Raw genomic sequence first — 9065 nt, 5'->3', positions numbered from 1 at the left:
CTTGATTATGTTGCATGATTAAGGATTTTAGTTCACTTAAAATCTAACCAACATAGTAAGAGCCTTAAGTTCCAAACGTAAAAATTGAGTTAAAAGGTGCCATGCCAAAATAACACTTACTTGGATATCCTTTACATCGATCTTAGTAATAGTTTTCCGCCATAGCGAGGTGTTACTTGTCGATACTAAAGGGGTAAGGTACACAAATAATTGTGAGTACATGTTAGTTTTGGTGAAACTCAACGATATAAGTAAGGAGTCCTTTTATGTCGTGGCAAAATCGATAGGTTCACCTAATAAGTTCTTAGACGTGCCTATCAACCAAGAACAGTTTCTAGACTATTAGCAAATGGCTTTTGCTTACCTAAAAGATTTTAGAATTAAGTCTAAATACATAATGTGCTTAATTCTTCAATGGATTTTAGGATCTTGGAATCATTTTATTCACACCTGCCGGAACACATAATTTGAATAAAATGCTTAATGAAAATTGAATTATGCATGTATGCTAGAATTTAAGTTTATTAAGAGAAACTGTGAATGGTTATTTATTTATTTATTCTTTTCAATTGTAGTTTTAACTATGGCAAACAAAAATCAAAGCATCATCATGGGTTCTGATCTTATGGTCAAGCTGAACCTAACAAATTTTATTGAATGGGAAGCTAATCTAGTTGAAATAGTCAGACTCAATGGACTTGAGTATGTACTATTACATCCCATGCCAAGCTACTATGCCAGAGACATGACCCCTGAAAGATTTTCCGCCTGGGATGCGGATCTCAAAAAGGTTATGAGTCTCATGCTGAACAATATCCCTGATGAATGGGCTAGAAGGTTTGTAGCTTATGAACCTTTTACGCTCATCAAGAATCTGAGGGATATCTGTCGTGGAAGCACGGAGGACAGGGACCTGAACGTCCACGAGTTGATTGAATCAATGTCTGGTCTAAAGATTAGTTCTCCCAACAGGTGTTATATGATGGAAGTCCAAGAAACACATGTTCATCTCCTTCGCACTAAACAGAGGGTAGGCGTCCCACTGAGGTTCCATGTGGATCTTATGCTTTCATATTTCGATCACCTAAGTCTGCTAGGAACACCAATAAGCGAAAGGATGGCAGTCTCTATCTTGCAATTCACTGCACAGTGGGTTTGGTCGCTTCAAGCAACTATACCTAAGTGAACAAGAGAAGAAACAATTGTTCACCTTGTTAGAAAGGCTGAGATAATACTGGACTGTGAAGCCAAAGATTTACTCAAGGCTAAAGGGAGACCGTTCAAGAAAAGTGGAAAGTCCAAGGGAATTGCTAAATCAAAGCAGGACAAGTCCACATCAAGCTGTCTTTATTGTGATGGAATAGGCCATTACAAAAGAGAATGTCCAAAGCTAAAGGAAGATCAGAAGAACGGAACAGTCGTTCCATCTTCAGGTATTTTCGTTATAGACTGTATACTTGCTAATTTAACTTCTTGGGTATTAGATACAGGTTGTGGCTCACACTTATGTTCCAATTCACAGGGACTAAGAAGAAGTAGAAAGTTAAGCAAGGGTGAAGTCGACCTACGAGTGGGAAATGGAGCACGGATTGCTGCATTAGCTGTAGGAACTTATTATTTGTCGTTGCCCTCTGGGCTAGTTTTGGAATTGGAAGAGTGTTTCCATGTTCCAAGCCTTACTAAAAACATCATTTCAGTTTCTTGCTTAGATGCTAAGGGATTTTCCTTTTTAATAAAAGACAATAGTTGTTCGTTTTATTTTAAAGAGATGTTTTATGGATCTGCTAGATTAGTCAATGGACTTTATTTATTAGATCACGACAAACAAGTATATAACATAAATACCAAAAAGGCCAAAAAGAATGATTCAGATCTCACCTATGTGTGGCATTGTCGATTAGGCCATATTAACTTGAAACGCATGGAAAGACTTCAAAAGGAAGGAATTCTAGAACCATTTGACTTAGAGGATTATGGTAAGTGCGAATCATGTTTACTTGGCAAAATGACAAAGTAACCATTCTCTAAAGGTTGAGAAAGAGCAACTGAACTATTGGGTTTAATCCATACAGATGTATGTGGACCAGTGAGTACAAATGCTAGAGGTGGTTTCAGCTACTTAATCACTTTCACTGATGACTTCAGTAGATATGGTTATGTCTACCTAATGAAGCATAAGTCTGAGTCCTTTGACAAATCCAAGGAATTTCATAGTGAAGTAGAGAATCAATTAGGCAAGAAGATTAAGGCACTGCGGTCCGATAGAGGCGGTGAATATCTGAGCTATGAATTTGATGACCATCTGAAAGAATGTGGAATTCTATCAGAATTGACTCCTCCTGGAACACCACAATGGAACGGTGTGTCGGAACGGAGGAACAGAACCTTGCTAGACATGGTTAGCTCAATGATGGGTCAGGCCGAACTTCCATTAGAATTTTGGGGACATGCACTAAATACAGCTGCACTCACTATAAATAGAGCTCCGTCTAAAGCTGTCGAAAAGACTCCATATGAGTTATGATTTGGAAAGCCTCCAAAAGTGTCTTTTCTTAAGATTTGGGGATGTGAAGTATACGTCAAACAATTAATTTCAGGCAAACTTCATCCGAAATCTGACAAATGTATCCTTGTGGGCTACCCAAAGAAACAAGGGGGTATTACTTCTACAATACATCTGAGAACAAGGTGTTTGTTGCTCGAGATGGTGTCTTTTTGGAGAAGAATCACATTTCCAAAATGACAAGTGGGAGAAAAATAGATCTCGAAGAAATTCGAGTCGAACAACAAACTCTAGAGAATGCTCAAGATGACATTCAGGATGAAACTCAGAGATCTTTAGAAGTATCTGGTGAGAATCATGGTCAACCTAGAGATGTAACCCCGCGTAGATCGCAGAGATATAGATCTCAACCGGAAAGGTACTTAGGTATTTTGACGAACGAGAGCTATGACGTTCTATTACTTGAAAGTGATGAACCTGCGACTTACAAACAAGCTATGACGAGCTCTAGCTCTAAGCAATGGCAAGAAGCCATGCAATCTGAATTAGACTCCATGTCAGAAAACCAAGTATGGGATTTGGTCGATTTGCCAGATCGCTACCAAGCCATTGGAAGCAAATGGGTTTTCAAACTGAAAAAGGACAAGGATGGGAAACTTGAAGTTTTCAAAGCTAGATTGGTTGCAAAAGGTTACAGACAAGTCCACGGTGTGGATTACGATGAAACCTTTTCACCAGTTGCAATGCTAAAGTCTATTCGGATAATGTTAGCAATCGCTGCATATTACGATTACGAAATATGGCAGATGGATGTCAAAACCGCTTTCTTAAACGACGTTTTAACAGAAACTGTGTTCATGACACAACCTGAAGGTTTTGAGGATCCAAAGAATGCTAAAAAGGTATTCAAGCTAAAGAAATCAATCTACGGATTGAAGCAGGCATCAAGGAGCTGGAATATACGTTTTGATGAAGCAGTCAAGGACTTTGGTTTCATCAAGAACGCAGACGAATCTTGTGTATACAAGAAGGTCAGTGGGAGAAAAATTGCTTTCCTAGTGTTATATGTCGACGACATATTACTTGTCGGAAATGACATTCCTATGTTGAACTCTGTCAAGATTTGGCTCGGGAAATGTTTTTCGATGAAGGATCTAGGAGAAGCACAGTACATATTGGGCATCAAGATTTACAGAGATAGATCTAAAAAGATGATTGGACTTAGTCAAAGCACTTATATCAATAAGGTGCTTGAAAGGTTCAAGATGGCAGACTCCAAGCGAGGCGCTACCTACCCATGTCTCATGGAATGACTCTAAGCAAGACTCAGTGCCCAAAAACACTTGATGAGCGTAGACGAATGAATGGGATTCCATATGCATCATTGATTGGTTCAATAATGTATGCTATGATATGTACACGCGCAGATGTTGCGTACGCACTCAGTGCTACGAGCAGATACCAGTCAGACCCAGGAGAGGCACATTGTACTGCTGCCAAGAATATTCTGAAGTACCTGAAAAGGCACAAAGATGACATCCTGGTCTATGGTGGAGATGATGAATTAATTGTTAAAGGCTATACGGACGCAAGTTTCCAAACCGACAAAGATGATTTCAGATCACAGTCTGGGTTTTTCTTCTGTCTCAAAGGAGGTGCAGTAAGCTGGAAAAGTGCTAAGCAAAGCACCATTGCGGATTCTACAACTGAAGCGGAGTACATTGCTGCACATGAAGCAGCAAAGGAAGCTATATGGCTAAGGAAGTTCATAGGCGAACTTGGTGTAGTCCCCTCCATTAAAGGACCAATAGCCCTGTATTGTGATAATAACGGAGCTATTGCACAGGCAAAGGAGCCTAGACACCACCAAAGAGTCAAGCATGTACTTCGTAGATTTCACCTTCTACGAGAGTTCGTTGAAAGAAAAGAAGTCGAGATAAGCAAGATTGGACCTGATGACAACATATCAGATACATTGACTAAACCTCTGCCGCAGGCGAAGCACAACTCGCACACTGCAGCTATGGGAATCAAGCATATTGGAGAGTGGCTTTGATGTCCTTATTTAATGTTTTAATGTTTTAAAGTTTTAGAGTTTAATTCTTTGTAAAACATTATTGGTTAATCATTCACAATAAATGAATAGAATTCATTTTTCCATTTAATTTGTGGTTTATTAAATGATGAGTCCCTTCAATTTGACGATATATTCAAGATAGACTGTCAGGACCATTCCTGTGACAAAGAAATGTCTATCAAGTGAACTTGAATGTCAAAGGTTGAGAATGGTCCCTGGTCGGAGTTTTCTATAAAATTGGACGCATAGAAAACGTTAGACGACTAGAATGCAAGATGACTAGTAGTTCTATTTCTTGAACTATGTGGACATGGCAATGTCATAATCATTTGCATAGATACTTACTTTGGGAAGACTAGTATCGGACAGACCTATGAAACTTTACTGTAAGAGATGAAAATCTGTCATAAGTAAATTTCATTAAAATTATTAGACACTAAATCCTCAATACCTGAGTGATTTGAGATTACTTGTTTGAGAACTAGTTACTTTGACGTTGACCAACCGTCGCACCGTAAAAGGAGGCTATAAAGGCAACGCTCAGGTAATCACCTATCAAACGAAGTCTAATCTCAAGATCGCAAGATTGGGATTGTCCTCCCCTAAATCGGGATGAGATGCTTAAAAGTTGTACAAGGCCACTCGGAGACCTAGAAACTGTGAAATGCATGGTCGTGCTCAGATGAATCATAGGCTATGATTATCTGTTTATTTGATCAGTTGAACTCTGAAACCGAGAAACACCTCTGGACATAATAAGGATGACAACTCTTACCTTATGTTCAAGAGCAAGCATCGAGCGACAAAGGAATTAGAAAATGCACACTTGTCCCTAAGGACAAGTGGGAGACTGAAAGAAATAATGCCCTTGGTCCAAGTATGCATATAATATTAAGTCTAATAAATGCGGTTCAGTATTAATTAACAAGTTAATAATTCAGTGAGATCAAGTGAGCTGAATGCCTAGCTAGAGGCCGCTTCAGTTCCAGTGGAATTAATGATATTAATCCACAGCTTATTCTTGACTGAACCCGTAGGGTCACACAAATAGTGTAACACCCCCAAAATTTTGGACCTTTTATATAATCAAAATCCCCGTTTTTATTTCATAAAAACCATCGTCCAAACCTTGGGAGTGTCACTGCTACATTTATTCTCCTTAGAAAATAAATACAAAGCAACAAAACAATTTAAAACCATTAAAGTCAAAATTAACTAAGTGGTCTAAAGGTGGCCAATAAAATATTACAACCAAATCCCGTAAAATAAATAACAAATCCAACTTAGACCGAAATAGAAATATTCTCTTGACTAGGTGGTTATTCTAAGCGTCTCCTCACTCATAGCCAAGTACCTTTACCAACCTGCAAAAATAAATAGAAAAGAGACAAGAGAGACAAACTCCCAAAATCAGATAAACTGAGTAATTCCAACTCCATCCCGTAAAATAAATAATTTTAGTTTGAAAACGATTTGAGTATATAAAATAAATAATTAAACAACAAGTATCAATTTAATAATCCATCATTAGTCTTATCACATAAGATCAATATTAATTAAGTGAGGGAAAGAGAACGCTAAGGGTCGCGCGTAACCCTTGAAAATGGCCAAAGTAAGATGATTGAGTACAGAATGTCCCTAGTGTGCACACCCCTCACTAATTAACTATGGGTCTCCGCGACCGCGCACCAATAGAATTAGGAGGAAGACTAAACAGAAAGTTTGACAGAATAATAGAAACCTACTAGAAGCCTATCGGGTCTCCACTAAAGTGCACCGATAGAACAACATCTAGAAGGGCAACCTGTTCTTAACCCTTACGGGTTTTTCCCTCTGAGATTACACTTTACGTTATTAGTAATTTAATAAGCTCAAAACACATTATACAAGCACTCACATGAATTCATTACTAATATCACAGTTCAACATTAACACTTCATTCCACAAACTAACTACACGTTAATGTAACTCTCAACAACAAAGTCTATTCAATTTGTCAAACTGACGAACTAATATTAAAGGAATCCGCATGCTACAACAATTAACCACCATTAACGTATAACCTGGATTGTCCCCATTAGTTAATGTATTCCACTTTGAAACATATTAACCCTCATGGATAATATTTATATATTACAAACAACATGCTTATCATAATAAGGCTAATATAATGCGTGCCCATAAATTCTTATTGTATAGCTCATATATACAACACTTAGTCTTTCTAATACATAATAGCACATAGATATATCTAAAATATTTTACCTAACGGAACCTAAAGATGATGGACATTGAAAATTACCTTGCGTGCGCGTACTCCGAACTAGCTAGTCGTTTCGATACGTGTTCTCTAAGTACCCTTCGTCTACAAGTAATCATATAAAGAAATCATAAGTTAGCAAACGACTAATATCCGCAGTTAATTGGTCTGACTTAACAATATCACTCTCATCTTGCTATGATCCGCAAACTCTCACTTTAAAGTATTTTAGTCATTAAAACATGCTTTCTTTGGTTAGTTTTAAAAGGACCGAGAACATTAGTATAGTTTTCAAGGTATGAGGCTACTGTAATAGAAACCAAACGAAGCGGTCAAAGATTAATTATTATTAAACATAAGGGAAAGGTAAGGAATTCCATTTTTTTTCTTTGAGAGGGCGACGGACATAACCAACAACACAATTTTATTTACAAAAGGTCTAAATCTCAACAGTATTAATCCAAAATAAAATAATTGTTTCCCTTAATACCATAGAATAATTACATAGTATAAATAATGGAATGAGAGGGGAAGGCTCGTAAGATGTACAAAGAAAACAGGGGAAAGGTTGATGTAGTGACGATTTACGGTGAGTATTTGTGGCTACCACATTCAATAATCATATGAACATAACTAGTTTTTGCTAACTCGATGGTGTAGAACATTGGAAAAGGGAAGATAATCAAAGTACTATTATCATTTAGTATAATTATAGGAATCATGTTCCAGAATTAAATTGAAGGGGATGACAACCATTGACTTACCAAGGATGGAGGATGAAGACGATGACGGCAACCGAAGAGGGGTGTGAGAGGAGGGGTTTCTTTTGATATTTAACTTACACGGCCAAAATTTGTGGGTTTGTGGGTATAAGTAGCTTAGGATAAATTAGGGTTTAACTAGGGGACTAATTTCAGAAAATTTATAAAATAAAATCTGAAAATATACTTGTAAGTTTTTTTTTTTTTTGTTAAAACTCATTAAAAACTTTATTATAATTGAAAAATTAACTTAAATTACCAAAAAAATTTATTATAAAATACCCGAAAATACGGGGTATTACATCTACTCCTCCTAAAAAAAACAAAGTTCGTCCTCGAACTTAAAGTTAACTCTTAAGCTAAAAGAACGATACTAGCATGTTATTATCCTATTTCACCCTCCCTAAAAAGAGTTTCGTCCTCGAAACTTAGCATACCTGCTCAAATAGTTTTGGATAACGCTTTTTCATGTCATCCTCAGCTTCCCAAGTTGCCTCTTTGGAATTTTGATTCGACCATAGCACTTTAACTAACTTAACGGCCTTGTTCCGGGTATTTCTCGTCTTGGTATCAAGAATCTTAATAGGACGTTCTTTGGAGGTTAATGACTCATCTAACTCAATAGACTCTGTTTGGATTACATGGTTAGAGTCATGGACATATTTTCTGAGTTGGGAGACATGGAAAACATTGTGGACATTGGCTAACTCCATTGGTAAAGCTAACTGGTATGCCACCTCTCCAATTCGCTTCAATACCTCATACGGGCCAATGTACCTCGGGCTCAACTTTCCCTTCCTTCCAAATCGCATGACACCTTTGGTCGGTGACACCTTAAGTAATGCCTTTTCTCCAACTTCAAACTCCACCACCCTTCTATTCTGGTCTGCATATGACTTCTGCCGATCCTGTGATGCCTTCATATTCTCTTGTATCAACCTAACCTGTCTTGTTGTTTCTTCTATCATTTCTGGCCCCAATGTCAACGACTCACTAATATCACTCCAACACAAAGGACTCCTGCATTTTCTCCCATATAACGCTTCATAAGGTGCCATTCCTATGCTTGCATGGTAGCTATTATTCTATAAGAACTCAATCATAGGCAATCGCTCATCCCACGACCCACCAAAATCCATTACACAAGCCCTTAACATATCCTCTAGAGTCTGAATCGTCCTCTCTGTCTGCCCATCGGTAGTAGGATAAAATGCTGTGCTGAACTTTAGTATAGTACAAAATGCTTTCTGAAAAGTACCCCAAAAGTTTGACAAGAATCTCGGGTCCCTATCTGAAATGATGTCCTTAGTAACTCCATGCAGTCTCACTATTTCACGAACGTATGCATCTGCTAGTTGGTTCACATTCCAAGTATCCTTCATGGCAATGAATCTTGCTGTCTTTGTCAAGCGATCAACGACCCAAATTGCGTTCTTGGCTGTCTTGGTAAGTGGCAATGCCATC

This window comes from Spinacia oleracea, chromosome 3 (genome assembly GCF_020520425.1).
Source record: "Spinacia oleracea cultivar Varoflay chromosome 3, BTI_SOV_V1, whole genome shotgun sequence".
Taxonomy (NCBI): domain Eukaryota; kingdom Viridiplantae; phylum Streptophyta; class Magnoliopsida; order Caryophyllales; family Amaranthaceae; genus Spinacia; species Spinacia oleracea.
This window is presented reverse-complemented; position numbering follows the sequence as displayed.